Raw genomic sequence first — 23,995 nt, 5'->3', positions numbered from 1 at the left:
GGAGGTTATCTCAATGTTCCTGGTCCCAAAATGCAGAGAAATACAGTAAAAGGAAAACACAGTCACAAATCCAATTAGCATCTTGCTCTGCTCCTGAGCTTTCTTAGACCCCAGCTGACACTGACTTTCCAGGGAGATATGAGGACATAACTATGGAACAAATACCTGTTTGCATGTGCAAATATGTGTAAGATCAATTATTAATCTTTAAGACAACACACAGGCACACACATTCTATGGACTGAAATATGCAAATACATTCTAGGACAAGTTTGAATAGTGGGCGTCTCACCAACCTCTTACTTTTTGCCCCCTACCAAGAGGTGCTACTTGCAGTGGAATAGTCTCAAACATTTTAAAGGATCTGGAGATCCTTTAATGCCAAACTACATAGTTTCGACCCTAGAGGAGACAGACTTACTATAAAATGGCATGGGCTCAGCTTGAGTTATTAATTTAACCCCAGATTTCAATTTCAGATGGCCTGAGGCTAGCCTCCCTAGTTTCCAATACTCTCATCATCCCAAAGCCCTTTGCACCCCCTATAACCTTTGGCTACCTCATTACCCTCTTTTGCATAAATATGAGCATCAAGGAAATGAGTTTGAGAGAAAACGCAGCAAAGCAATGTATGAGACAGCCTGGAAGGGGTTCTCTACTCTGCCACCCCCAACTTGGTGACAAACCGGTCAGCATAACGTGAGTGCCAAGATAATTAGTGGGAATGCTCTTTATGGCTGCATAATTTCCAGCACATCTTAAAAAAAAAAAATCTCCACCTGACACTGTGTTCCAAGGTTACTTTTTTAATGAGCTGGTATGTGAGAAATATTAATCTCGACACATAAAAATGGAAGCACCGATGACAGGGAAGCCCAGTGTGGTTTTTCAAATCATATTTTTATTATTTTTAACTCTTAGTTTTTATAAGCATATCAAGTGATCTGGAGACGTAAAGGATGCCAGAATCCAAAAATGCAAATTAGAAATGTTCAGACCAATAGAGTGAGTTACATTTCATGGCTTAATCACAGCAGGATTTTATGCATGCACTGATTGAGAGTCTAAAAATCCCTTCCTTTTAGAGAACAACATACTTTTGCTGCCCCATAATTTTCACATTTATTCTTGCAAATAAGAAAGAAATAGAAATACACAAAGATATGAGACCCATCTATAGCTATTTTTTCTTCTTTGTATGACCCAAGCATGATATTTAGTCAAACTATTAATCACAAAAGACATTGAAAGAAAACACTGAAAAAAAGAAAGTCTAAAATAGTCTTTGAGCTTTCCAAGTGGTTCAGCGGTAAAAAAAAAAAAAAAAATCTGCCTGTAATGCAGGAGACATGTTTGATACCTGGGTCGCGAAGATCCCCTGGAGAGGACATGGCAACCCACTTGAGTATTCTTGGCTGGGAAATCCCATGGACGGAGGAGCCTGGCAGGCTACAGTCTATGGGTTGCAAATGAGTCAGACATGACTTAGCAACAACAACAGCAAGAAAAATCGTCTTTGGATTCATTGATCTAATTCCAACTTATGGAGATATGTCACTTGGGAATGCTTCTGTCCATAGATCTAAGAGTGGAATAAGCAATTTATATACTATACGATCTCCTTTAAGTTGATGAGTGGTAGACACTCCTAGGTTGATCAGTAGTTCTCTAGGGACAATGGAATTGTCTTTGCCATTCTGGATACTCAGACTCTTGTATGTCATCTCTTGACTGCATGACAGCTACCAAACACTTTCCACAGTGAAGTCAAGGCAGGACATAGGAACTAGGAAAGGCATACTCCTGGGAAGGGTCTGTTTTTTATCCTGGAAGTTGAGTTCCCCTCCCCCATCCATTCTTCCACACCACACTCTAAGTCTCCTTGACCAGAATTGGACTTTGAGCCCATACCTCGGATGATCACTGACACCAGGGAATGGGATTGCCATGCTTGACTTAGACCGAGCATGGTTCATTCCCAGGACTAGGGAAGAGGGCTGCTTCCACTGGGTTAGGAGGCTTCTTCTACCTTAAAATAAGGAGTCTGTTAGGAGAAAATAAGAGAAGGGGGCTCTTGGATAAATCATTGTGTCAGCCACATAGGGTCGACATTTCATCTTCAACCACTTGGATTGTTCGGAAGGTCTTTCCTCCATGGACAACTGGTTTACCTGTGTATGCCTTCACCCATTAACTTGAGCTCACAGTTTGCTCCTGTCAGACACTGGAGCTTCAGAAAACAGGACCCTCATCCTCCATTCTATCTAGCACACTTCCGTTCCTTAAACTATAACATCATACACCTTCTCAGAACATGTAGGAATCCTCTCCCAAACAGGACTGATAGAGAGAGCCTCCAGAGAATGAATGATTGCGGTCCCTATCAACTTCTTGTCTATAAAGTTTTTCATAAGCATCATTTCATTTTACAGTTAGAAGCAAGAAATTGCAATTTAGGTAAGACCTAAACTCAGGGGAGGAAATTGGCTTGCTGGTCCAAGGTTACAGAGCTGTTTTGTTACAGAGGAATAGCTGAACACAAACCCAGGACTGTTTTCTCCACTACCCTGACACTACTCCACCTGTAACTGGTACAACTGCAGCTGACCTACTGCGGTAGCTCTGCAGCCTCCAGATGCCACTCCCACTCACCGTGCTAGCAGCCACTCAAAGTTTATGTAATCCTTTCAATCATCTTTTAAGAGAGTTCTAATTAGCTTCTTTGTTTTAGAAGACAGTGAGGAACAGGAAGAGTTAAATTAACTGGACCAAGGTTAGAGTAAGAGTCAGCAAGGGAATTAAAACCCAAACCTGTATCATTCCAAATCGTATACTCTTTTGAACACACACACTTCTCCATCACTTTTTGCTCCAAATGTGGGGAAAAAGTAACAGAAAGAAAAGGGCACTTGAAATGCCTATTGTTTTGAGGTTGAGGGATTGAACATATAGTCATTGGAGAGTTCACATCAAATAGGATGACCTTATAATTCATTGTCCTGATTAGAATATATTAAAATGAATTTTATTCAACTATAGTTGACTTGCAATGCTGTGTTAATTTTAGCTGGATTTTTTATTTTATTGAAGTATAGTTGATTTTTGATGTGTGAGTTTCTGATGTACAGCAAAGTGATTCATTATATACACACACACACCTATATACATATATATATGTATGTATATATATGTATATATATATGTATGTATATATATATATATACATACATCAGAGATGGCAATGGCACCCCACTCCAGTACTCTTGCCTGGAAAATCCCAAGGACAGAGGAGCCTGGTAGGCTGTAGCCCATGGGGTCGCTAAGAGTCGGACACGACTGAAGCGACTTAGCAGCAGCAGCAGCATATACATACATTCTTTTCTGTGTTCTTTTTTGTTTTTATTTTTAATGGAAATAATAACCTATTTTTAATTTCTCTTATCTTTTTTTCTGAAGTGGATATAAAAGAAAATTCAGTAAATCTTAAAATTCTGCAAGTCAGTAACATATCATTTGTCAGCAAGGCAGTAGCTTATATATATCTAATTATTATATATATATATCTCAGCAAAAATCACTCATCATTATAAACAGAGTCTTCATTTCATCTTGATTCTTTTTTTATCTTTTTATTTCATTTTGGAATATAGTCAATTAACAATGTGATAGTCTCAGGTGAAGAGCAAAGGCACTTAGCCAAAGCCATACATATACATGTATCCATTCTCCCCCAAGCTCCTCTCCCAACCAGGCTGCCACATAACATTGAACAGAGTTCCCTGTGTACAGCAGGTCCTTGCATCCTGTGCTGTACAATAGGACCTTGGTGTCTATCCACTCTATAGATAACAGTTTGCATCTGCTAACTGCAAACTCCCTATCCATCCCTCCCCCATTTCCCCTCCCCCTTGGCAATTACAAGTCTGTGCTCTATGTTGTGAGTCTTTTTCTGTTTCATAGATAAGTTCATTTGTGTCGTATTTTAGATTCTACCTATAAGTGGTATCATATGGTATTTGTCTTTCTCACTTACTTCGCTTAGTATGATTTGATTAGAATAGATTTGAAAGTAGAAGAAAGCATTTTGCTAAATTATATCAGGATAACAGGTGTGAACAAGCATTGTCCTAGGAAAATAAGGACATATGGCTGCCAGAACTACAAACTATAAAAACAAAAGCTTACAGAAGACAAAACCTATGGGGGACAAAATCAACAAATATCCTATTGAAGGTTCACATTCTCCAACTCTATCTCTAAGAAACTATTTCCACTATCGCTCCAAGTACAAAGTGCGCTTGAATTGCTTTTACAAAGTGTAACTCCCCTTATAAGATTTAAGCCATTTTTTGTTTCTGCAAATCCTGTTTATCTGCCTCTCTTGTCTCCTCAGCCTGATTCTCTAGGCTTTTAGGGAGTGGAGATTCCAGGAAAACCACAGGATAAAAAGAACTTTATCCACGGAAGCTGCAGGAAGCAGGCACCACGGATCTGAAAGAGATTTTCTAAGAGTTGTGTTTGTGCTGGTTTTCCTTCTGTGCCCTCTGGGGAAAACTCTCTGAAGAAAATTAGTACTTGAGCCTGACAGGACAGTGGGAAGATCTTTGTTCAACTTTATAGATTGTGTTGAACTATTTGGGGGCTTTAAGGAAATCTAGCTGGAAGGGAGCCCCTATCAGGTGTGATTCAAGAAAAGATGATAAATGACTTCCCTGGTGGCCCAGTGATTAGAACTCTGTGCTTCCAGTGTGGGGACATGGGTTCAATCCCTGGTGGGAGAACCAAGATCACATTATGCCATGTGGTTCAGCCAAAAAAAAAACAAAGATAATAAAACATGGGGATAGGGGGATTATTTTTATTTCTTTTTTATTTCTCACTGATTGCATAAGTGAAGTGACAGTTTTTGGTCTTCTGGTTGATGGTAAAATGAGGAGGGGTTGAAAGTGATGCTATCTCAGCCTGATTTCCCAGAAATGCTGGAGAAAATCAAAGGCAGTGGTACCCAAAGGCAGCTCTCCACCAGACTGTCCAGGGTGGAAACTGCTAGTGGAGAAGAGGCAGGTGGTCCAAAGACGGAGGGTGACTGAGCTCTCCGATCACGTTCACTCCTCTCATGACTGTGGTGGCATCTTGCATTCACACCAGCCCTGATTGCTGTGTTGGTCAGAACGGTCCAAGCCCTCCATGGTCCTTGCAGGGCTGGACAAATACATTCAGGGCTCTGACCGAGCCTGCCGGCTGCTTCACGTGCTGCTTGCCTGCTCCTCAGGTCCTGATTGATGAGAGGAGGTGGTTGGAGGCGGGGGACAGGGAAGTGGCGAGCAGGGCATCAGGTGCTCCAAATTGGGCATAATTCAGCATATTAGCCTAATGAAGTCAAAAAGTTAATTTGTAGCTGCCAGCTGTTGAAAAGAAGGTTTATAAATCTCCACAGCCCCGCACAGCCCAGTGGGGGGAACGCTGAGGGAGAGCGAGACACGCAGAGGACTTTGAATAAACACAATCATCGACATTCAGCCGAGAAGAGCTTGGCAGTGGCCAGGTGGCGCCATGGAAGAAGAGATAATGGAAATGAGGACTGTAGGTGGCCAGAGCTCCAGTGGGGAGAAAAAGGAATACTTCTTTGCCCTGGCACTGGATCTAATCCCTGGCTTACAGCAGGCTGCTGGCAGTTGGTGCCAAGCTTACAAGGCCCTGTTACTACATGGATAACATAGTCAGTGTCAGTTCTTGGTCTCCAGCTTCCTTTAGCAATTTATATTCAGCTCTCTCACCCTCCTTCTATTTTTTTTTTCTTTAATCCACCAACTCAGTGCTTTTTTAAAGCTGGCTCATTCCCTGCACTGACTCAGGAAATATATGTTCTAAGACAGAAGTGAACTTGCAGGTGACTTGTAGGAAAGAGAGCGGGTGCTCTCCGAGCTCCTTGTTACATCCTGGCCGCTATCGCTCTTTGACTTACCATCCCCTGGCCCCCATGGAAATGTTACTGGACGTCTAGAAGGACTTGAACATAAAGCAATTATCCACCTTATTTGTGACCCTAGAAAAAATACAAGTGCTCCAGGAAGGCAGTAAATGCAGTATATTTCCCAAAGTATACAGGGGAAAAAATTAAAATGAAAGAAAGCTTGCATCATCTATCAAGATGCATTTTAAGCTACTTCCCTGGTGGCCCCATGGTTAAGAATCCACCTGCCAGTGAAGGGGACACAGGTTGATCCCTGCTTCTGAAGATTCGACATGCCACAGAGCGACTAAGCCCATGTACCACAAGTACTGAAGCTCACACGGCCTAGAGCCTGTGCTCTGCAACAAGAAAAGCCACTGCAATGAAAAGTTGGGGCTCCGCCACTGGAGAGGGGCCCCCCCACTCACCGCAACTAGAGAAAGCCCTCGTGCATTAATGAAGACCCAGTGCTGCCAAAAATAAATAAATAAAAAAATTTAAATGTATTTTAAGTCTCAATCCCTCTACAGCATTTAGTAAATATCCATGAACTAGTACATCTCGTATTGTATTGCACTGATGTATCTATGCATGTTTCTTCCTCCCAAGTTACCATCTCCTCCAGGGAGTTCCAGCCACTTGGGATTTTTTAAAAATATGGGTCTGAATAAATATTTACTGAATGCTTTAAAAGAATCTTTTTATGACAGTGTCTAGGTCCATCCACATTCCTGTAAATGGCACAATTTCATTCTTTTTTATGTCTGATACTCCATTGTGTATATTGATATGTATCATGTAGAATGAAGTAAGTCAGAAAGAGAAAAATAAGTATCGTATATTCATGCATATATGTGGAATCTAGAAAAATGGTACGGATGAACCTATTTGCAAAGCGAAATAGAGACACAGATGTAGAGAACAAACAAACGGACACCAAGGAGGGGTAGTGGGGGTGGGATGAATTGAGAGGTTGGGGATGGCATATGTATGAAACATATAACTGACGACAGCCTGTTGTAGAGCACAGAGAGTTCTACTCAGTGCTCTGCTGCTGCTGCTAAGTCGCTTCAGTCGTGTCTGACTCTTGACCCCATGGACAGCAGTCCACCAGGCTCCCCCGTCCCTGGGGTTCTCCAGGCAAGAACACTGGAGTGGGTTGCCATTTCCTTCTCCAATGCATGAAAGTGAAAAGTGAAAGTGAAGTCGCTCAGTCGTGTCCAACTCTTAGCGACCACATGGACTGCAGCCTACCAGGCTCCTCCGTCCATGGGATTTTCCAGGCAAGAGTACTGGAGTGGGTTGCCATTGCCTTCTCCAACTCAATGTTCTATGGTGACCTAAATGGGAAGGAAATCCAGAAAAGAGGGGATACATATATACACATAACTGATTCACTTTGCTGTACAGCAGAAACTAACACAACACTGTAAAGCAACTATACTCCAATAAATTTTTTTTAATTGAAAAATCTCTTTAGATGTCTGCATGTGTGTGTATATATAAGCCATCCCAATCAATCCTAGTCCTTATTTTTACTACCTTTGGATATGGAAAGCTGCTCACAGCATGTGTGTGAACACTTAATCATCCACAAAAGTTTTTTAATTGCCTTGCATCCCCCTTTGCCCTGAATACTGCTCCTTAAGAGAGTTGAAGCTCATTTGAATGTGTATTTAACTGGCCTGCTGTCTCTGGACTGAGTGTGGCTCTTAACCTTAGAGAAGAGAAATGCTTTTATTAGATCAGGGACTGGTCCTATGCAAAAAGATTATCCCCTTGCTTGTTGGAAAGTTATATAATGTTGTGGTTGTAAAATTGGGTCTTAATATCTGGCTGGTGCTTAAGTCTATAATTGCCCACTCAGTGCAGTGATTTAGGAACCTGGTAAACCCAACTGTTGAGGCTTTGTCCCTGGGGCGAGAGGCTGCACCATGCGCTGCTTGTAAAAGCAACTGAGAGTTTCATAGCACTCAGATCTGGCCAGGGACTTGGTCTGTTTCAATTCATTAAGTTCTCACCACAAACTCCACAGTGCACATTTTCTCCTGTGAACAATGAGAATGATCATCATTTTACAAATAAGAAAAAAAAAAAGAGGTTCAGAAAGATTGAGTAAATTACCCATGTTTGCAGAGCCTGTGAAACTATTGTTTGAGCCAGAATTATGTAAGCTCTAAAAAGTGTTAATCACTTAGTCGTGTCCGACTCTTTGCAACCCCATGAACTGTAGCCCACTAGTCTTCTCTGTCCATGGAATTCTCCATGCAAGAATACTGGAGTGGGTAGCCATTCCCTTCTTCAGGGGATCTTCCTGTCCCAGGGATCAAACCTGTGTCTCCTGTATTGCAGGCAGATTCTTTACTGTCTGAGCCACCAGGGAAATCCATGAAGACTCTAAAACCTCCTTATATATGTGTTTTCTAATCTAAGATGCAGAACCTTATTCCCTCAGGTCAGTGAGATCTTTAATAAAATTCATTAAGTTGGGGTTTAGTTAGCAGATACTTTACCACTGAGCCACCAGGGAAGACCCTAGTTATAGTGATCATCTGTGTGATGAAACATACCACTTTCTATCATCGTGTTGACCATCTTCTAACCAAACGTTGCCATGTAACTGCAAAGCTGAGTTTGTGAGCCTATTCCTGCCAAGTGATAATAAATAGTGTCAGGGAACACCTTACAGATCAGTATTTTACTTTGATTCAAATAGGAAAACGAGTAACAAATGCAGCCATTTCAAGCCTTACAAAATCACACACCCAAAGCTGTACCAAAGCTGTCCAGACCACAGGCAAATGGTCAGCAAACATCGTGCAAACATGCCCATCTGTGTATACCAGTACAGTAACAGTAAGGTAGTAGTAAAAATGAAATGGTGATCATTTCTGTGTCTAATCCTTGCAAAAATTGATTCTTTGAAAGTAGATTTCAATAATGCAGCAATGCTAAGATTACCAGGATCTGTAATCGAATAAGACAACTCTACAGAATGAAATTCCATTAAAATTTGCAATCATGAATTGATTGGTGGCAGTTTTGATTAAGTATGTGGTCTGATTAACTTGAGCTAGCCAACAATGCCTTAAAGGTATTAATACTCATTTGTAAAACACAATTACAAATGAACATTTTTTGTATTATTGAAGTAAAAACACTGAGAGAAATTAAATTTAGGCTCCAACTTGAGGCTATATCATTCAATCATTAAACCAAATGTTAGCAATTTAGTTTCATCAAAACAGCACCATGAATCATATTAAATTAATGTTATTAATTTGAATATTATTGATTTTACAGTATTGTTTCTATATTTAATTTATCAACTTTTTTTGGTTTTACATGAAAATCATAAACATAAGAAACCTATTAAGTTATACATTAGTATATATTAAGTCACATTTCAACAAAATCACTAAAGTCAGTACTCAGGATTTACAATAATTTTATTTTTACTTTAAAATAGGTTGATAATACTCAAGTTTGAGAGAGATTGTAATTCTTTGTTTTGGAAAAAAAAGCACTGGAATCTCAACTTGAAAATGAAGCAAACTGAAGAATGTTATGTGTAAACTCTTATATTATACACCAGCATACATATGGGGGCTTTCAGATGGCACTATTGGTAAAGAACCTGCCTGCCAATGCAGAATACATAAGAGACATGGGTTTGGACCCTGGGTTGGGCAGATCCCCTGGAGGAGGGCATGGCAACCCACTCCAGTATTCTTGCCTGGAGAATCCCTGGACAGAAGAGACTGGCAGGCTACAGTCCATAAGGTCACAAACAGTCGGGCATGACTGAAGCGACTTAGCATGCACATGTTTAATATGTATATTAATACCCTGGTATTATATGTGTTATATATAATATATATTAATACCCTGATATTACATATTGTATATATATGATTATAATATATATATTAATCCCCTGCTTAGAGAAGTCACACTTTTATTTATATTTTTAAAATAGATTCAGTAATAATGATAACATTTATCATGCCATCCTCTTTCTGTAAAAAATGATATAATATGTGTTATACACACACACACGGGCTTCCCTGATGGCTTAATCGATAAAGAATCTGCCTGCAATGTGGGCGACCCACTCCAGTGGGCTTCCTGGGTAGCTCAGCTGGTAAGGAATTCGCCTGCAATGCAGGAAATCCCAGTTCAATCCTTGGGTCAGGAAGTTTCCCCTGGAGAAGGGATAGGCTTCCCACTCCAGTATGCTTGGGCTTCCCTGGTGGCTCAGATGGTAAAGAATTTGCCCACAATGTGGGAGACCTGGGTTTGATCCCTGGGTCAGGAAGATCCCCTGGAGGAGGGCATGGCAACCCACTCTAGTATTCTTTCTTGGAGAATCCCAAGGACAGAGGACTAGAGGGCTCCAGTCCATAGGATTGCAAAGAGTGAGACACGACTGAGCCACATTAGCACAGACACATACACACACATACATACATATACAAATGTATAATGATATTCACAGAAGAGTGACCATCAAAATGCTAATGGTGGTACCTCAGCTGGTGAGGTTTTAATATCTCTTATTTTTTTTCACATTATATGTGCTGTTCATTTATTTTTCAAGAAGCATCGTAGTTACGGGAGAGAGGGGAGCCAGTTTCATTTTGGAAAAATTAAGCCAAACGGTGAAACAAAAAAATAATACCTGTGTTATGTTCATGATTTTAAGGTTGTATTTGCATATCAATAACAGTTGGAAAGGAACCTTGGATATTGAGATCAATATGGCAAGTTTGAGGAAGTGAGAATTGTATTTGATTTTGTTACATGCAGATTTCTCTTAATTTTTCTGTGCAATTATGAAAACAGACACTTTTTTCAAGGGCTATGAGAGAAAGAATGGAAGAAGTAAGAGGGAGTGGGGGGGTGGTGAGGAGAGGGAGAAAGGAAAGATGGAAAAATGAAGCAAAAATTGGATTCCAGACCAGGTTTGCCAACTGTTAAGTCCAAAATGCTTTTCACAAATAACCAGTATTCATTCAATAAGCATGCGCTGAACGTCTATGTTGTTGTAGGTATCCAGAGACCAAAACCCCTGCCCTCCTGGGGCTTAAGTATAATGGGGAGAGAGATAATAAGTGATAGTAAGTTATATAGTTAAGTCAGAACCTGGTGTTCTGTAAGATAAAATAGCTGGGAAAGCAGGCTTGGGAGTAAAGGAAGAAGGGAGATATAAAGTCTTAAGTGGGAGTCTCACTTGTTTTTGAGCAAAGGTGAAGGAGTAAGCCAAGGGGTGAGGGAGGGAACCCTCTGGATATTTGGGAGAATATCTGACAGGAGGCACAGCCAGTGCAAGGGGCCTGTGGCAGGAGTAAGCCTGAGGGGTTGCAGTGTCCATGAAGAAGTCAGGAGCCTGGGACAGAGTGAGGGAAGGATGGAAGGAAGTGAGGGGAGAGAGAACGGGTAGCAGAGGGCAGGTCTCACAGAACCCGCAGACCACTGCAGGGCCGCTGGTGTTGACTCTGAGGCTGTGGGAGCCCCTGGAGGTTGAATGACAGGGGCAGATGCCACCTGACTTAGCGTGATCACTGTAGCTGCTCTGCTAAAAGCGGACTGAGAGAGGGAGGCAGGGGGCACACAGGGCTACTGCTCTAATGTACGTGTAGAGCCAGGGTCCCAGAGGACACCATGGCACACTGAAGTGGGTTATTTGAACAGTTTAGTAAAGGGACTATTATAGAACAATGGGCTGGATGTGGGGAGACCACAAGGGACAGAGCATTTTTTGTTGCCACCCTCGGCTTGAAGGGATGAGGGAGAAAGTTGTCAGAAGGATCCAGAGACAGAGAGTGGTGTCTGGAGAGAGATGCTTGATGTCAGCTGAGCCTTAGATGGAGGGATGTAGCCAGGATAATATGACCCTGCAGGTGTCTGCAGATGCTAACCTTCTCTTCATTCCCTCTCATTTCTTGCCAATGTTTCCCCACTGACCAAACCCAGTGGAATCCATTGTTGTAGTCCAAGGGGAATCCCTGTTATGTCCAAGCATTGTCCCAATCTGGCCTAGCACTGGTTTTCATAAAGGAAGTTTTATTGAAACACAGCCATGCACATTCTTCTTATTAACATCTACAATTGCTTTCACAGCATGACTGCAGCCTGCAAAGCCTTAAACATCTACCACCCAGCCCTTTATAGACAAGGTTTGTTGACCACTGATCACCCCCACCAATTTGCCTTCAGGGTAATACGATGGAAGGTGTGGTAGATAGTGGGTCAGAATGGGTGAAGGGAAGCTGGCTAGTGCCTTAGGCATGAGTTATTGATGGTTGAGATGTGCTTTATGTCCCAATATATGGTCTACTTTGGTAAATGCTTCAGGAGCAATGGAAAAGCATCTTCTATTGTTTGGGGAAGTATTCTATAAATGTCAACCATAACAAGTTGATTGTTAGCAGAGGAGATACTAAGAAGTAATGGGGTTCTGGAATTATTTTGAAGTTAGACTCCACATGATTATAGATGAGTTGGATCTGTTTGAAGGAAAGTGAGGAGTCCAAGATGCCTCCAAGGATGTTGGCCTGAGGAATGGGATGGCAGACTTGTCCCAAGTGAGGTTGACCACAAGAGAAAAGAGGTTGATGAAGGATAAAGATAAAAAACTCAACTTGCGATACATTAAATTGTACATGCTTATTGAACATCCAAGAAATGTCTAGTAGTTCAGTATACAGATCTGAAGTTCAGGGTGAGTCCTGTATTAGAGAGATAAACTGGGAGTCATTGGCATATGGATGATATTTGAAGTCTTGAGCCTATCCAAGACCACGAAGGGACTTACGGTAGATAGAGGAGAGAACAGATCTAAACACTGCATCCTGGCCACTTTTATATTTTATTTTTATTGGAGGATAATTGGTTTACAATGTTTTATTGATTTCTGCCATACATTAACATGAAGCAGCCACAGGTATACATATGTCCCCTCCCTCTTGAACCTCTCTCCCATTCCCCACTCCATCCCACCCCTTAGTTAGCTAGTTAGTTAGTTCAGTTGCTCAGTCATGTCCGACTCTTTGCGACCCCATGGACTGCAGCACGCCAGGCCTCCCTGTCCATCACCAACTCCCAGAGTTCACTCAAACCCATGTGCATCGAGTCGGTGATGCCATCCAGCCATCTCATCCTCTGTCGTCCCCTTCTCCTCTTGCCCCCAATCCGTCCCAGCATCAGGGTCTTTTCCAATGAGTCAACTCTTCACATGAGGTGGCCAAAGTATTGGAGTTTCAGCTTCAGCATCAGTCCTTCCAATGAACACCCAGGACTGATCTCCTTTAGGATGAACTGGTTGGACCTCCTTGCAGTCCAAGGGACTCTCAAGAGTCTTCTCCAAGCCGAAGAATTGATCCCACCCCTTAGATTGTCACAAAGTACTGGGTCTAGCCACTTTCAGAGCTTCACCCACAATTCATCTTCATAATAATCCCCTAATATCACTAAATTTCTAACCTTACTTTATAGATAAGTCAACTATTGTTCAGAGGTCAAGCTAGCAAGAATCAAACTATTATGAGTATTCCAATTAGAATCTGAACTTGAACTTGATTCTGAATTTCAGAGCCCATCAGTTGCCCTGTCAGTTTCTTCATTTCACAACCCCAGGACCCTCAGGGTCTGCCACTCCCCAGCCCTCATTTCTTAGGTTCTTCTCGAGTCTCTTTTGGTATTCTTTCTACTCCAATACATACATTCTGTGGGTTCTTGAGGCCGTTGACTGAAGAACTGAGAGTGAAAGGAAGCAGAATTAAAGAAAAGAAATGAGAGGAGGAGAAAAATAGAAAACAAATATTTGTTTGCAATAGAATACTCTCCAACTTACAGTAATAATGCTCATTTTAATAGTATGACTATTAAGACATTCATAAAGAGTAGTTCCAAAATGTGTTGACATGGTCATTGGATGAGTGGGTAGTTTCTCAATTAAGCTACATGAAAGGTGAAATCAATTTGTGTGTAAATGCATATATATGTACGTTTATGTATTTATGGGCTTCTCTGATAGTTCATTTGGTAAAGAATCCACCTGCAGTGCAGGAGACCCGGTTCAATTCCTGGGTCAGCAAGATCCACTGGAGCAAGGATAGGCGTGTATATATATATATATATATATATATACACACATACACATACATACATACACCCCTATATACAAATATATATTCATGCCTTAATAATCCCTCAGTATACATCAATACATAAAATCTCTATGGTTGAACTGATAAGTTTTTAAAGTTATGATATCAGAATCAATTTCAGCAGTGAATATTTGGTTTTTTTTTTAACTATTTAAGCTGAAAATATGAGCTCCCTCAGGCTTCCCAGGTGGCTCAGTGGTAAAGAATCCACTTGCCGAAGCAGGACACGCAGGAGATGTGGGTTTGATTCCTGGGTCGGGAAGATCCCCTGGAGGAAGAAATGGCAACCCATTCCAGTCTTCTTGCCTGGAGAATCTCATGGACAGAGGAGCCTGGCAGGTTGCAGTCCATGGTGTCACAGAGTTGGACACGACTGAGCACGCAAGCATGTGCACACACACATGAGAACATGACTGAGCACACAAGCATGTGCGCACACATGAAGTGTGTACACATGAAGTGTGTACACATGAAGTGTGTACACATGAAGTGTGTACACATGAAGTGTGTAGTGGTTCAGGACTTCCCTGCTGGTCCAGGAGTTAACAATCTACCTTCCAATGCAGGGATGGGGGTTTGATCCCTGGTCAGCGAACTAAAATCCCACATGCTGTGGGGCAAATATGTCTGAGTGTTTCAACAAGAGATGTCTGCATGCTACGACTGGAGAAAGCAAGGAAGACCCAGGGCATTCAAAATGCAAAACAAAACAGCGCTAAAATCAAACAAAAAAGCAAAGACAAAAAAATTGTATACTAGTTCAAATGACTCGGTGTCTTATTAAATATAAAGTTCCATGATTGCTTATGATGGTGTCCTATCTCATCAATTTATACACAAGGTTTGAATTCATACAATATAAATTGTATATATTATGTTTTTATATTATTAAAATGATGTTTGGTTTGATGACAGTTCTGGAAAAGTTTTTCCTCGGCACGTTAATCAGAATAACTTCATTAAAGGCTAGTCTCACAGTGGATTGGAGTTTCTACAGGGAAACCACATGCATGGAGAGAGTACTGTGTGTTGGGGGGTCCTCTCATTGCACCAGGGCTCGTTCAATCACCATTGGCCCTTTGCCATAAAAGAAAGTCAGCCAGCCAAAGGCCGCTACCTCCACTGCAAAGATATATGAAGACTTCCTCCTCCTGATCATCAATTTACACTCACCAAGCCTGTAAGTCGCCATCAGCGCTCTCATGCCCGGAGTGTGGGTGGGAAGAAATGATGGCTATGCGTTCACCTGTGCATCACCAGTGGGCTCGCCTGCGGAGAAGTCAACGGAACCTCTCCAGGTCCAGCTGCTTGGACTGGTGTTGAAAAATGTTGAATGATCAAATTGCCCATTTCTGCTCAATTGCTCTAGTTTATTATCCCAGGCATTCTGAATGCTAATGAAATCTACCTATCCTGCCTGTCCCTGTCACTCTGCTTTATGATCTTATTAAAACCTCAACATTCCTCAGCCCAGTGACATTGGAGAGAGAGGGGACAGCTGTCCTCCTGCCTCTGGTGTGGCTCAGACACTCGCCCTGTCACTGCTAAGGGCTGAGTGATTTAGCCCCAATGAGCAGCCTCCGAGTGATATTTTTATACCCGTGACAGGATTATATAACTTAGAGAAAGGCCATTAGTGAATACAAAGGCATAAGCAGGAGGGGGAACTCAGGTGAAAAATGGGCGAGTAAATCTTTGGATGTGACTCTTCAGAATAAAATGCCTTTCACATTTAGATTTAATGAGCTGGTTATCTCACCAAAAGGGAAGGGGATAGCTGTCACCGGGGTTTCCAGCTTTCCTCAAGATGCACCCAATTATTAACACAAAGAGGAGATGCAGAAGACAAGGATGCCTGGCTCTTCTGGTTCTGGGTGGCGTTGTCGCCTGAACACAGCCCTGGGGGAACAATTAGCAGGCCTCAGATCTCAAGACTGCGACTGGGAGGGGACCCCAGAGTTCAAGCATGTGACCCAAATGTGATAGGAAGCTAATGAACTGGAGGCTTTCACACTGTTTGCCTGCTCTTTGTATTCACTTCATTGAAATGGAAATAATACCATTTCCCTAGCAGCATATGGCAGGAACTCTTTGTCAAAGAGGCCTAAAGCCATTCTGGCCTCAGGGGAGTCGCAAGGAGTGGGGGCCTTGACAAGATTCTCCATTTCAGTATTAACTCTGAAAATCGTGATATGGGACTTCCCTGGCAGTCCAGTGGCTAAGACTCTGCGTTTCCAATGCAGAGGGCCTTGGGTACTATCCCTGGTCAGGGAACTAGATCCTGCATGCCACAGCTAAGACGCAGTGCAGTCAAAATAAATAAATACAAATAAATAAATCATTTAAAAAAATCATACGATATGAAAGCTATTAGAGAACAAGTATCACTGCCATTTTCTATTGTACATGCATTTGGTTTCCTCTTGAACATAATTCATTTGTCTAAGAAAAGTAATATATTTGACATTTGTGTGTGCATATTAAGTACCATTTCTCAAATTTCTATGGTTTTCTTTTAGTTGTGGAGCAAACCTTCACCTTTGTTTTAGATGAGGCTCATATATAAAGTTGTGTAGCTTTTATTGTAAATGATATTTATGTAATGAATTTGTGTGTAGGTATAAGTAATAAATAAAACTTTTTAATGCCCCCTAAGCTCACCAGCTTATTAGTCCTAAATCAGATTCCCGTAGTCATCAGACCCTATATTCATAATATTGATAATCTCCTTCTGCTGAGTAGCTGTTTGTTGTATTCCTCCGGGTGTTCAAAGACAAAGTTGTAAATAGGATATGGAATTTGTTTCACAGTTATTTGGGCCCTAGACTATACCTTGGTTCTTCTCATCAGTCGACTATGCTTTAGCTCTCGGCCCAGTTGACACCACCTTCTTGTTGAGTCAGTAAGTCGTGTCCCACTCTTGGCAATGCCATGGACTGTAGCCCGCCAGGCTCCTCTGCCCATTGGATTTCCCAGGCAAGAATATGGAAGTGGGTTGTCATTTCCTTCTCCAGAGGATCTTCCCGAGCCAGGGATCGAACCTGCGTCTCCTGCATTGGCAGGTCGATTCTTTGTCATTGAGCCACGGGGAAGCCTGATACCACCTATACCAGCTCAAAATGGGTGATGCCAACCTTCTGGCTTTCCACCCTCCCATTCCTCTTTACACATCCTTTTCACAGACCTCTGGCTTTCTATGGTGATCTGTTCACTGGTTGGAATTTTTACCTCTTTTTGCTATACATCTGATGTTCACCCCCTTCTGGCTTATACAAGCAACTTCCTTCTTTTCTAGCATCATCATTTTTTACTCAAGATGTAGGGAGATGGTTATGGCAGTAGGGGATCTTCCAGCACAGGTGCTTGCCAGCATCCACAAAGGATGCAATCAGAAGTTCAACACACAGACCTCTCCTTCCAAGGGCGCTGGGTCACCCTCAAGGGCCTGAGTTGAGATGCTTTCTAATGTAGTGTACTCAGAAATACTCTTCGCTCTGAGTTGTGTTCCCTGTTACTGGGCCAGGCTCATTCCTTCTTTATGTTGATGTCTTTTCCTCCGAGCCCTGTAGTTCCTCCCTGCAATCTGATTTCTATCAGGTTCGATTGAATTTCTCATAACTGTCTATACTATACTGAATCTCAGTTGTAGGGTTTATATTCTTTTTTTTTTTTTTTTTTCAATTTACTTCGATGTGCTGGGTCTTAACTGTGGCATGTGGAATCTAGTTCCCTGACCAGAGATCGAACCTAGACCCTCGGTATCAGGAGCACGGAATCTTAGCCACTGGACTGCCATGGAAGTCCCAGGGTTTACATTCTTACCCATTTGTTCTTTGATTCCAGCAAATCATGTATTGGGTTATTCTTAGGGGTGTGTGTGTATGTTAGTTGCTCAGTCGTGTCCGACTCTTTGCAACCCCATAGACTGTAGCCAGCCAGGCCCCAGGCTCCTCTGTCCATGGAATTCTCCAGGCAAGAATACTGGAGTGGGTTGCCATTTCCTTCTCCAGGGGGATCTTCCAGACCCAGGGATCAAACACAAGTCTCCCGTATTGCAGGACACCAGGGAGCCCATTCTCGGGTAGGGGTTAATGTTTTCTTAAGTCCACATTCTTGCATATCTTAGACTGAGTTGTGTCCAGCTGGTACCATTACTAGATGAGGAGAATGCCTAGAGGCAAAGCAAACAGAGCGAGTGTGGCTAGAAGTAGCTATCCCTGAAATTAAATGTTTTATCTGGACAGTCACTAAATGATATATTAAGATTCAAGCTGAATAAGGGAAAATGTGGTCAAGTCAGCTATGCAATATTAAACCTAAACCTAATGATCATGTCAATACCAACCATGAAATGTTGTAGTCTCAAATGTGTCAAATTTAACAACAACAACAAAATGTGACCAAAGAAAATACAAGTCGTTTCTTTTCACCTGCAGTTCCAACCCTGTTTTATGTGTCTAAAGGTACCAACCTATGTGGATGCCAGGAAAGCAAAACCATTTTCATGTTAGACTTTCAGATTTTTCATTCTATTCCGCCACTACTGTAAAGAACACTGCCATAGGAGGAGAAAGACAGGATACAGAATGAGTTCTTACTTGACAACCGAAATCAAGAGCCTTTGCTTATTTAAACTCTCTTCTGTGTGCCTCTCTGCGTGTGGAGGCATGTTTGTGTGTGCGTGTGTGACTGTATTTGCTGTGTGTTTGTGTATCTGTGTGCATGAGTCATCAACATTCAACCATGAAGATAAATCTTCAGAGAGATGAGACTAATAACTGTGGCCTGTAAAGTCAAAATCCATTTTATTGTGCCTTTCAGGGAATGAGGTGCCATGAATGTCATTGTCTCAAACCTGACTAATGCTCTCTCCTTTGGTTGGTGCTTCAAAAAGCAAAGAATTCTATGGTAGGGGATTTCCCTGCTGGTCCAGTGGTTAAGAATTCACTGCAGGCTCAATCCCTGGTCAGGCAACTAACATCTCACATGCTGTGGAGCAACTGCTGTGTGGTCCTTGTGAAAGCCACTTTTCAGAGACTCAGTGTAACCAGTGGGTGCTAACTCGAAGATATGCTTGATGGTTCAGTTCAGTTCAGTTCAGTTGCTCAGTCGTGTCCGACTCTTTGCGACCCCATGAACCCCAGCACGCTAGGCCTCCCTGTCTATCACCAACTCTTGGAGTCCACCCAAACCCATGTCCATTGAGTCGGTGATACCATCCAACCATCTCATCCTCTGCTGTCCCCTTCTTCTCCTGCCCTCAATCTTTCCCAGCATCAGGGTCTTTTCCAATGAGTCAGCTCTTCACATCAGGTGGCCAAAGTACTGGAGTTTCAGCTTCAACATCAGTCCTTCCAATGAACACCCAGGACTGATCTCCTTCAGAATGGACTGGTTGGATCTCCTTGCAGTCCAAGGGACTCTCAAGAGTCTTCTCCAACACCACAGTTCAAAAGCATCAATTCTTCAGCACTCAGCTTTCTTCACAGTCCAACTCTCACATCCATACATGACCACTGGAAAAACCATAGCCTTGACTAGATGGACCTTTGTTGGCAAAGTAATGTCTCTGCTTTTTAATATGCTACCTAGGTGGGCCATAACTTTGCTTCCAAGGAGTAAGTGTCTTTTAATTTCATGGCTGCAATCACCGATCTGCAGTGATTTTGGAGCCCAGAAAAATAAAGTCAGCCACCGTTTCCACTGTTTGCCCATCTATTTCCCTTGAAGTGATGGGACCGGATGCTATGATCTTAGTTTTCTGAAAGTTGAGCTTTAAGCCAATTTTTTAATTCTCCTCTTTCACTTTCATCAAGAGGCTCTTTAGTTCCTCTTCACTTTCTGCCAAAAGGCTGGTGTCATCTGCATATCTGAGGTTATTGATATTTCTCCCAACAATCTTGATTCCAGCTTGTGCTTCCTCCAGCCCAGCATTTCTCATGATGTACTCTGCACGTAAATTAAATAAACAGGGTGACGATATACAGCCTTGATGTACTCCTTGTCCTATTTGGAACCAGTGTGTTGTTCTATGTCCAGTTCTAACTGTTGCTTCCTGACCTGCATATAGGTTTCTCAAGAGGCAGGTCAGGTGCTCTGGTATTCCCATCTTTTTCAGAATTTTCCACAGTTTATTGTGATCCACACAGTCAAAGGCTTTGGCATAGTCAATAAAGCAGAAAGAGATGTTTTTCTGGAACTCTCTTACGTTTTTGATGATCCAGCTGATGTTGGCAATTTGATCTCTGGTTCCTCTGCCTTTTCTAAACCAGCTTGAACATCTGGAAGTTCACAGTTCACATATTGCTGAAGCCTGGCTTCGAGAATTTTAAGCATTACTTTACTAGTGTGTGAGATGAATGCAATTGTGCAATAGTTTGAGCACCAGATGCAAAACAGAATTTTGATAACAGGCTAAAGAGTGAGTAATAATGCATATTTATTGTAAACATTTTGGAAAATATTGGAGAGTATCAGGGAGTGTATACAGATCACTAGGATCCCAGCACCCAGAGAAGATACTATTAATGGAATCAGCATGTTGAGGAATTTCCTTCCTGTTCTTTTAATTGTGTGTGCACTGCAGCCCTGGAATGGGGATTTGTAACCTGCTTCTGTTTTTTCCAGAACTACTTGGATAGTTTTCAAGTTGTTAAAATCTCTGACAACACAGGTTGAAATAAAATAGGCAGATGGAGACAGACAGCCTGATAGACCGAAACTGTCGAAATATAAAATAAAACTTAACATTGAAGATCCCCAAGAAATTCACCTCGTTATAATTCAACTCATTAATATCAGTATTAATCATAAAAACAATGGTGTAATGCCTCTCTTATCAGAACATCAGATTTCAGGCATCATCGACCATCTGGAACAGAAGAATGACATTTTCCTGAAGACAGAGAAATCCAAACACAATATACTGTGTAAATGATTCTGTTTTATGCGGTCTGTAGAGTTTCTTTTTAAAATTATCATGTGTTATATATATATTACATTTCTTCTAGTAAACAGAAATTAACTTCTGTGTGTATTATATGGTTGTCGCAGATCCTCTAATGATGTCCCTAAATGTTTTTCATAGTATCTGATATACAGCAGACTTTCCATAAGTGTATTATTTTTGTCTATATCATCCTAGTATCAATGCTTGCAGCTGTGCTCAGTAGCTCAGGTGTTTTCAGATCTTTTCAAAAATATATTATTAATACTCAGTCCTTGTTGTCATTGCTCAGTTGCCCAGTCGCGTCTGAGTCTTTGCAACCCTATAGACTGTAGCACGCCAGGCCCCCCTGTCCCTCACCATCACCTGAAGTTTGCCCAAGTTCATGTCCATTTCATCGGTGATGCCAGCCAGCCATTTCATCCTCTGATGCCCTGTTCTCCTTCGGCCCTCAATCTTTCCTAGCATCAGGGACTTTTCCAATGAGTTGGCTCTTCACATCAGGTGACCTAAATATTGGAGCTTCAGCTTCAGCATCATTCCTTCCAGCTGGGAACACAGCCTGCCCATCAACAGAAAATTGGAGTTCAATCACTGTTGGCGAATGACGTCATCAATCATGACCATGTAATAAAGCATCCATTAAAAACCCCCAAACAGGAGCCTCCATCTTGAGGCCAACTTGGAGACTGGGGGAGAAGGGTCAACTCGGAGAGTACGGGAGTCCTTCACACTTACCCCACACCTCGCTGTGCGTATCGCTTCCATTGGACCGTTCCTCTTTATAACAAAGATAAGGTAAGCAGAATATTTCTCTAAGTTCTGTGAGTGGTTCTAGCAACTTAATAAACCTCAAGGAGGGGGTCCTGGGAACCACTCATCTACAGCCAGTTGGTCAGAACCCCAGGAGACAGTTGGGGTTTATGGTTGGCATCTGAAGTATCTGTGGGGTTGCAGGGAGTGGGAGTTGGGGTGGGGGTCTTGTAGGACTGAGCCCTTAAGCTGTGGGTTCAGACTTGAGGTAAATAGTTGGACTCTCAGCTGGTTATCAGAGAATTGCTTGGTGGAGTGGGGAAACACCCACACACTGGAATTGCTGTCACAGTTGAATATCCCTCCTTATTGGGTGTTGTAGCACTTTGTGTATGGTGTATTTTGTGCAGTATTTTGTGAATTATCTTCGTTCACTTAATATTGGCTTTCTTCTGTGTCGGTCACTCTTGCTTAGATTGCTCGTGCTGCTGGATTTTTGCCTACCGTGCGGCAGTCAGTTTTAAATTCTTTGGAAAACCACTTTGTTCGCCTACTACCCTGGGTTTCTTTTAGCATTACTGAATTTAGTCATTAAAACGGTCATCTTCATCATAAGAATTTCCAGATTCACATTAAAAGGAACTCCATGTATACAACTTCCCCTTGTAGGTATGAGTTTTTGCCTGAAACGTTAGAAAAGGATTTGCTGAAGTGCAGTTGATTTACAATGTTGTGGAGGTTTCTCTGTACAGAAAATTGACTGTTATATATATTGTCTCTCCTATTTTGTTTCTGTATGGTTTATCTTAGAATATTGAATATAGTTCCCTGCGCTCTACAATAGGACCTTGTTGTTTGTCCATTCTATGTATAATAGTTTGCACCTGCTAATCCTAGGGCTTCCCTGATGGCTCAGCTGCTAAAGAATCTGCCTGCAATGCAGGAGACCTGGGTTCTATCCCTGGGTTGGGAAGATCCCCCGGAGAAGGGAAAAGCTGCCCACTCCAGTATTCTGGCCTGGAGGATTCCATGGACTGTATAAAAATCTGTGGGGTCGCAAATAGTCAGATACAACTGAGCGACTTTCACTTTCACTCCCAACCTCCGTTCCTTTTCTCCCCTCCCCCTCTCCTCCTCCTTGCCTGAAACTTATTAACACTTAGTGCCTCTACCTTAAGCAGAACTGAAAATCTAAATAGGTGCCTAAGGCTCATACCTAAATTAGATCATCAACCTTACCTGAGCAAAGACAGGAACGAAGCCACCTGAGATACCCTGAGAGGCATTTTGAGAAACTGGGTAGTTGAGAGAAATCGAAACAAATGTTACAACCACGAACTCCAGGCAAAAGTTGCACAGGGTCACGGTCCTCTCAACCAGTTAATAAAGAAGGGGCAGGGTGGGGTGCCTCTGTAGAGCCCCTTCCTTTCCAGCCATCAGGAGAGTTCCACGAAGCCGTTTTACCTCTTGAGTAATGTTTGCAAGTATCTTGTAAAAGCTTTCTTTCCAAATATCCTAAAATTGGATGTGACAGAGGGCAAAACTCTGAATCTATATTATTTATAGACTAGGGCTTCCCTGATGGCTCAGCTGGTAAAGAATCTACCTGCAATGCGGGAGACCTGGGTTCAATCCCTGGGTCAGGAAGATCCCCTGGTTAAGGGAAAGGCTACCCACTCCAGTATTCTGGCCTGGAGAATTCCATGGACTGTATGGTCCACGGGGTCACGAAGAGTCAGATACTACTGAGCAATTCTCACTTTCACAAGCAGATTAGTATAAATGTATGTTTATTTTCCCCCTATTTCCACCCACTTTTAACTAAGTGTATAGATGTTTTAAGCAACAGCACAGGACTTCACTGGTGGTCCAGTGGTTAGGACTCTGAGCTCCCAATGCAGGGGGCCCAGGTTCGATCCCTGGTCAGAGAACTAGATCCCATGTGCTGCAGTGAAGATCTTGGGCTGCAACTAAGACACTGCTCAGCCAAAGAAATAAATATTAAAGGAAAAACGCACACAGAATCAAAGAATAAGTGGATTGAAATGGTTCAGAGAAAGATCCATTTTTCTTTACTCAGCTTTTCAGATTAATCTGAGATTAGCACTGTCCATGATTTACTTCTATCAGGAGTGAGATTTCTTCCAGTTTTCTGCAAAGGTGAGCAGCGAT

At 42.1% G+C, this 23,995-nt stretch overlaps 1 non-coding gene across 1 annotated transcript; it reads left to right on the top strand.

Moving 5' to 3' along the window:
• The first annotated feature begins 23,681 nt into the window (after positions 1–23,681).
• TRNAG-CCC (transfer RNA glycine (anticodon CCC)) lies at positions 23,682–23,754 on the top strand. The gene has a single exon. It is a non-coding gene; the product is annotated as a tRNA-Gly (tRNA).
• The last annotated feature ends 241 nt before the right edge of the window (positions 23,755–23,995 follow it).

Source organism: Bos taurus, chromosome 27, assembly GCF_002263795.3.
Source record: "Bos taurus isolate L1 Dominette 01449 registration number 42190680 breed Hereford chromosome 27, ARS-UCD2.0, whole genome shotgun sequence".
Classification (NCBI taxonomy): domain Eukaryota; kingdom Metazoa; phylum Chordata; class Mammalia; order Artiodactyla; family Bovidae; genus Bos; species Bos taurus.
This window is presented reverse-complemented; position numbering and strand designations above follow the sequence as displayed.